Here is an 8,088-nt window from a genome sequence, read left to right on the forward strand (position 1 = left end):
TTTCAAGTGCTGAATAGCAAAGATATCTCCTTGAGGAGTAAGGTGCACCTGACACAAGCCATGTTATTTTCAGTTGCCTCATATGCATGTGAGAGCTGGACAATGAATAAAGAAGACCAAAGAAGATTTGATGCTTTTGAGTTGTGGTGCTGGTGAAGAATGCTGAGAATACTATGGGCTGCTAAAAGATCTAACAATCTGTCCTGGAGGAAGTACAGCTGGAATGCTCCTTGGAGGCGAGAATGGCTAGACTTCATCTCACCTACTTTGGTCCTGTTGTCAGAAGGGACCATTCCTTGGAGAAGGACACTGTGCTTGGTAAAGTGGAGATTCAATGAAAGAGGAGAAGGCCTCTATGAGATGGATTGACACAGTGGCTGCGACGATGGACTCAAGTATAGCAAGGATAGTGGAGGTGGCATGGGACCAGGCAGTGTTTTGTTTTGCTATGCAGAAGGTCACTGTGTGCCAGAAACAACTCTATGACACCTAACAACAACATCTAAACTTGAATAAGCAATTCAGTTATAGTTTGGTTGCTACTTAAAATGTTGCCCAGCATAGAGAGTGAATATATCTATAGGAGTATTAATCCATAGCAGTGCTACATTCAACATGTAAATATGATAGTTTACTATAAACAAATCTACTTTAACCTAAATAATAAATTAATAAGTAGATATCTTAAGTTTTTAAATAAAAGTTGTGATGAAAAAGTTTTTTTTTGCAGAAAAATGAATGAGATAATAGAGACATTCTTTAAAAGAATGATACAAAGAATTTCTTATTAGAAATTAAAATGCAGTGTAATATTTTTATTTTTAGGGAAGCGCTGCTAAAGGAACACAGAACTATAGCAGAAAAGCAGAGTAAAAACTACAAGACAATCATGGGAACTTAAAGTATGCTAAAGATTGCATTTCAATTGACTCTATTATTCAATAAATTATTCTGGAAGTAAGAATTTTGAAAACTAAATAAAGCTAGACATCTACTTAAATCCATAATCACAATAACTTTTTACGAATCAATGATATAAAGTGAAATTACACTTTAAAAGTACAGAATGAAATATGGATCATTATATTCATAATCTTGAAATGGTTGAAGACCTTTCAAATAATAAAAAGGAATTGCAGAAGCTAGTAATGACAAGACTATAAACTGAACACACAAAATACAAAATTTTGTATGTCTAAACCCAAATCCACTGCTACTGAGCTGATTCTGACTCCTAGTGACCCTATAGGACAGTGTAGAACAGCCCCCTACGATTTCCAAGGCTGTAAATCTTTAGGAATGTAAACTGTCTCATCTTTCTTGAGCAAAGTGTCTGGCAGGTTGGAACTCAGCCTTTTGGTTAGCAGCCCACTGCTTTACCCACTGCTCCACCAGAGCTCCTTTGTGGATATATTGGGGAAAACAAAGCCTAAACCAAAAAAGAAAAAAACACACACTCACATTGCATATGTGTGTGGATGTGGGTGTGTTTATACTATATATTCTGGTTGTACTTCTTCTAAGACAAATTTGTTCATTCTTCTGGCATCTATGGTATGTTTAGTCTTCTTTACCAACACCACACTTAAAATGCATCAATTATAAAGGACACCTATAATGCTCCTTAGGAGTAAGAATGACCAGACTTCTCATGTACTTTGATCAGGTTGTCAGAAGGGACCAGTCCCTGGAGGAGGATATCATGTTTGAAAAAGTAGGGGGTCAGCTAATAATGGGAAAACCCTTGACAAGATGGATTGACACAGTTGATACAATGATGGGCTCAAGCATCACAAGGAGTGTGAGGATGGTGCAGGACCAGGAAGAATTTTGTTCTGTTGTACATAAGGTGACTATGAGTCAAAGCCATGTTAATGGTACCTAACAACATACTTAATATATATACTATAATATATATATATATATATACAGATATATGTATATATATATATTACATATATGCTTAATATGTATATATTAAATATATACACATACACCCACACATATATATCACCTAAAGCTGTTAAAATTACAACTTTCTGAATATATAAATATATTTTATTATGATAGGGAAATATTTATCTGTGCCATTAAAATATATTTCTCATTCATAAATTCTCATACACAAGATATGTATTTATACCCTAATATACAGGAAACAACACCTTAGTGCAATTTGCATCCCCTGCCATTGTGAAAGCAGTATGGCCGTGTGACTTGCTATGTCAAATGACTTGTGTGTGATTGTGAGTATATCTATAGCATAGATTTTTAGAAGAGAAATTTGGAATCAGAGTATTATTTATTTTAACTTCAATACATAGTTTTCAAATTGCTTTAGAAAAAAGTTGCATAGATTTACATTCCGATCAATATGACTTCAAGAGTTCCTTAAGGCAGAAGAACTTAAGATCTAGTATGCAGCTCATTAAATTGCCCTTCCCTTGTAAAAGTCTTTGACCTTTTTTCAAATAGTAGATCAACTTAGTTCCTGGAGATGAAAAACCCTTAGCCAAACTGCATGAGTAGCATGAGTTACAAATAAAATACTTTCATGTCCTCCTTATTTATTTGTTTATAATTAAACCAATGAGATACTGGAAGTGTTTGTACTAAAGCTTATTCCTAGCCTGATCTGATTGATGCCACAGTTAAATGATAAGTCATATATTAAACAAAACTTCCCTTTTATTACTTTTCTTTGTTATTTATACTGTTTTGTAAAATAACTAGATCTTTCTAACTTGCAATTTCTATATATTAAAATGGGTAAATTGCAATTACTTATATAACAGAATGAAAGAATGATAAAAATAATGTCCTTTTGTTAATGCTGTTAGGTGTCATCAAGTTAGTTGCAATTCATAACAACCCTATTTACAACAGAATGGAACAATGCTTGGTCCTGTGCCATCCCCACAACCTTTGCTTTGCCTGAATACATCGTTGTAACCATTGTGTCAATACATCTATTTGAGGATTTTTCCATTTTTGACTGACCCTCTACTTTACCAAATAGGGACTGATCCCTCTGACAACTTAATTAAAGTATGTGAGATGAAGTCTGTCCATTCTCACTTCTAAGGAATATTCTGGCTGCACTTCATCCATGGTATTCTTCCTCAACACCACAATTAAAATGAAACAAGTCTTCTTTGGTCTTCTTTATTCACTTTCCAACTTTCACGTGCATATGAGGCTACTGAAATCACCATGGCTTGAGTCAGATGTACTTTAGTCTTTAAAATGATATGTTTTCTCTTTAACACTTCAAAGAGGTCTTATGCACCAAATTTGCCCAGTGCAGTATGTCATCTGATTTCTTGACTGCTGCTTTCATGGGCCATTAATAAGACTATTAGTCAGTCAGCCACAGGGATCCAGGTGAGGAGAAGGAACCCAGGCACGCCCAAAGCAGCAGGGTGGGAGAGCAGGAGAAAGGGGATTAAAAGGCCCAGGAACCAGAACAGAGGAACAGTCAGTTGCAGAGACCCAGGTAAGGGTGGTACAAGAGTTTTCCAACAGGGAGACAAACTTGTCTGTCAGTTTGTCCTACCATGGTGATGTGTTGATGTGAGTTTTGAGGCTGAGCCACTGGTGTTTCACACCCAGCAGGATGCACATAGTGCACAGGTAACAGCCCAGCTTACAGACTGAGACAGACTAGGAAGAAGGAAGAGGCCATCCACTTCTCAAAGAATTGGCCAGGGAAAACCTTATGAATAGCAAAGAAACTCTGTTTGATACATTACCTCGCAACTTTATGAATAGTGCGGTTAGGTTAGAAAGCTCTCAAAATAGGACTGGGAAAGAGCTGCATCATCTGAGTAAACCCAGCCTTATTCATACGGATAAGGTAAAGCTTTCGAGACCTCCATTTGCTGATGTGGCACCACTCAAATTGAGGAGAAACAGCTGAAGACATCAATTAATCACTGGAACATGGAATGTAAGAAGTATGAATCTAGGAAAATTGGAAGTTCTCCAAAATGAAATGGAACGCATAAAGATTGATATCTTTGGCATTAGTAAGCTGAAATGGAGGAGTTTGGGCCATTTTGAATCAGACAACCATGTGATCTATTATGCTGGAAACAACAGATTAAAGAGGAATGGCATGGTATTCATTATCACAAAGGATGTTTCAAGTTATGTCCTGAAGTGCAATGTTGTCAGTGATAGGATAATACCCATACACCTACAAGGAAGACCCGTTAATACGACTAATATTCAAATTTATGCACCAACCACCAAAGCCAAAGATGAGGAAATTGAAGAATTTTATCAACTTAGGCAGTCTGAAATTTACTGAACATGCAATCAGGATGCATTAATTATTACTGGTGACTGAAATGCAAAAGTTGGAAACAAAGAAGAATCACTGGCAGTTGGAAAATTTGGCCTTGGTGACAGAAAAATTGCTGGAACTTGCATGGTAGAATTTTGCAAGACCAATGATTTATTCATTGTAAACACCTTTTTTTTTTCAACAATACAGACAGCGACTGTACACGTGGACTTCACCAGCTGGAACACACAGCAATAAGATTGACTACATCTGTCGCAAGAGGCAGTGGAAAAGCTCAATATCTTTAGCCAAAAGCAGACCAGGAGCTGATTGTGGAACAGGCCATCAACTGTTCATATGCAAGTTCAACTTGAATTTAAAGACAATTAAAACAAGTCCAAGAGAGCCAAAATATGATCTTGAATATATCCCTCCTGAATTTAGAGGTCATCTAAAGAATAGATTTGATTCATTGGACACCAACAACTGAAAACCAGAAGAATTATGGGAGAATATCAAGAACATTGCCCATGAGGAAAGCAAGAGATGACTAAAAAGATGAGAAAGGAAGAGAAGACCAAAATGAATGACAGAAGAGACTCTGAAACTTGCCCTTGAGTGGACAGAAGATAAAGCTAATGGAAGAAATGACAAGATAAAAGAGCTGCACAGAAGATTTCAAAGAGCAGCTTGGGCAGACAATACCAATTACTATAATGAAATGTGCAATGACCTGGAGTTGGAAAACCAAAAGGGAAGAACATGCTCAGCATTTCTCAAACTGAAAGAATTGAAGAAAAAATTTAAGCCTCAAGTTGCAATATTGAGAGATTCTATAAGCGAAATATTGAATGATGCAGGAAACATCAAGAGAAGATGGCAGGAATACACAAAGTCATTGTACCAAAAAGAACTGGCCAATCTTCATCCATTTCAGGAAGTGGCATATGATCTAGAATCAAAGGTACTGAAGGAGGAAGTGGAAGCTGCAATGAAAGAATTGTCGAAGAACAAGGCTCTGGGAATTGACGGAATACCCATTGAGATATTTCAACAAACGGATGCCCCATTGAAGGCACTCACTCGGTTATGCCAAGAGATTTGGAAGACAGCTACCTGGCCAACTGACTGGAATAGATCCATATTTGTATCCATTCCAAAGAAAGGTAATACCACAGATTGTGCAAATTATGGAACAATATCATTAATATCAAATGCAAGTAAGATCTTACTGAAGATAATTCAAAAACATTTGCAGCAGTATATTAACAGAGAACTTCCAGAGGTGCAAGCTGGATTTAGAAAGGACTTGGAACAAAGAATATCATACCTGTTATCAAATGGGTTTTGGCTCAAGGCAAAGAATATCAGAAAGATGTTTACTTGTGTTTTATTGACTATGCAAAGCCATTTGATTGTGTGGATCATGATAAATTATGAATAACATTGAGAAGAATGGGAATTCCCAAACACTTGATTGTACTCATGAAGAACCTGCACCTTGACCAGGAAGCTGTCATTTGAACTGAACAAGGGGACACTACACAGTTTAAAATCAGGAAGGGAGTGCATCAGGGTTGTATCCTTTCCCCATACTTTTTCAATCTATATGCTGAGCAAATAATCTGAGAAGCTGAACTATATGAAGAAAAATGTGGCATCAGGATTGGAGGAAGAATCATTGACAACTTGAGATACATAGACGATCAACTTTACTTGCTGAAAGTGAGGATGACTTGAGGCATTTACTGTTGAAGGTTGAAGAATACAGTCTGCAGAATGGATTATGATTCAATATAAAGAAAACAAAAATCTTCACAATTGGCCCAATGAGCAGCATCACAATAAATGGAGAGAAGATTGATGTTGTCAAAGAATTCACTTTGCTTGGTTCTACAATCGATGCTAATGGAAACAGCAGTCAGGACATCTGATGAAGTGTAGCACTGGGAAAGTCAACCACGAAGGAACTGTTTCAAGTGCTGAGGAGCAAGGATGTCTCCTTGAGGACTAAGGTGTGCCTGACACAAGCCATGATATTTGCAATCGCCTTGTATCCATGTGAGAGCTGGACAATGAATAAAGAAGACTGAAGAAGAGTTGATTCTTTTGAATTGTGGTGCTGGTAAAGAATGCTGAAAGCACCATGGACTGCTAAAAGAACTAACAGACCTTTCCTGGAGGAAGTGCACCTGAAATGTTTCTTGGAAATGAGAATGGCCAGACTTTGTCTCACCTACTTTGGTCAAGTTGTCAGAAGAAATCATTCCCTGGAGAAGGATGTCATACTTGGTAGGATGGAGGGTCAATGAAAGAGGGGAAGGCCTTCGACGAGATGAATTGACACAGTGGCTGTGATGATGGGCTCAAGTATATCAGAGATCACGGAGCTGGTGCGGAATTGGGCAGTGTTTACTTCTGCTGTGCATGGGGTCGCTGTGAGTCGGAAATGACCCGACAGTACTTAACAACAACAATAACAACAAGGTTTTCATGGGCAATGACTGTGGATTTAAGTGAAATGAAATCCCTCACAACTTCAATCTTTTCTCTATTTATAGTGATGTTGCTTATTAGTCCAATTGTGAAGTTCTCTGTCTTCTTTATGTTGAGGTATAAACCATACTGAAAACTGTAATCTTCAATCTTCATCAGTAAATTCTTTAAGTCTTCTTCAGTTTCAGCAAGCAAGGTTGTATCATGCATATTGCAGGTTGTTAATAAGTCTTCCTCTAATCTTGTTGCTGTGTTTTTCTTCATATAGTCCAACTTCCTGGGTTAGTTGCTCAGCATACACATGGAATACACAGGAATTAATTCTACTACATCTATGAAAAGAGGCAATAACAAAGCTCAATACGATCAATCAGAACAAGGCCAGGGGCTGCTTATTGAACAGAACATCAATTCTGTATATGAAATTTCAAGTTGAAGACAAGGGAAATCAAAATCCATGAGTTCCAAATTTGAGCCTTAGTATATCCCACCTGAATTTGGAGATGATCTAAAGAATAGATTTGACACATTGTACACCAATGATGGAAGATCAGATGAGTTGTGACATCAAACATGAAGAAAGTGAAAGGTCATTATAAAGACAGGAAAGGAAGAAAAGTCCAAAAGCGATTTCAGAAGACACTGAAATTTGCTCTTGAAAGTAGAGTAGCTAAAGTGAATGGAAGAAATGATGAAAAGATTGCAAAATGCAGCTCCAGAAGACAAAGTAAAATATTGTAATGAAATGTGCAAAGACCTGGAGTTTAAAAATCACAAGGGAAGAATTCACTCAACGTTTCTCAAGGTGAAAGAAGTAAAGAAAAATATCAAGCCTCAGATTGAAATATTGAAGGAGAATATGAGCAAAATATTGAACGATACAGGAAACATCAAAGAAGATGGAAGGAATACACAGAGTCACTGTACCAAAAAATTTGGTCAATGTTCAGATATTTCAGGAGGTAGCATATAATCAAGAACCAATGACTTTGAAGGCAAAAGTCCAAACTGCACTGAACAAATTGGTGAAAAATACATCTACAGTAACTGAAAGAATGCAATTGAGATGTTTAAACAAATGGATGTAGCACTGGAGGCACTCACTTGCTTAAACCAAGAAATTTGGAAGACAGCTACCTGGCCAACTGACTGGAAGAGATTCATTGTTGTGCCTGCTCCAAAGAAAGATGATCCCACAGAATGTAGAAACTATTGAACAATATCATTAATATCACACACAAGTAAAATTGTTTTGAAAATAATTCAAAAATGCTTCCAGCAGTATATTGACAGGAAACTGTAAG

The sequence above is a fragment of the Orycteropus afer genome, unplaced genomic scaffold, assembly GCF_000298275.1.
Source record: "Orycteropus afer afer isolate SDZICR_OR568_19922 unplaced genomic scaffold, OryAfe1.0 scaffold00348, whole genome shotgun sequence".
Lineage (NCBI taxonomy): Eukaryota > Metazoa > Chordata > Mammalia > Tubulidentata > Orycteropodidae > Orycteropus > Orycteropus afer.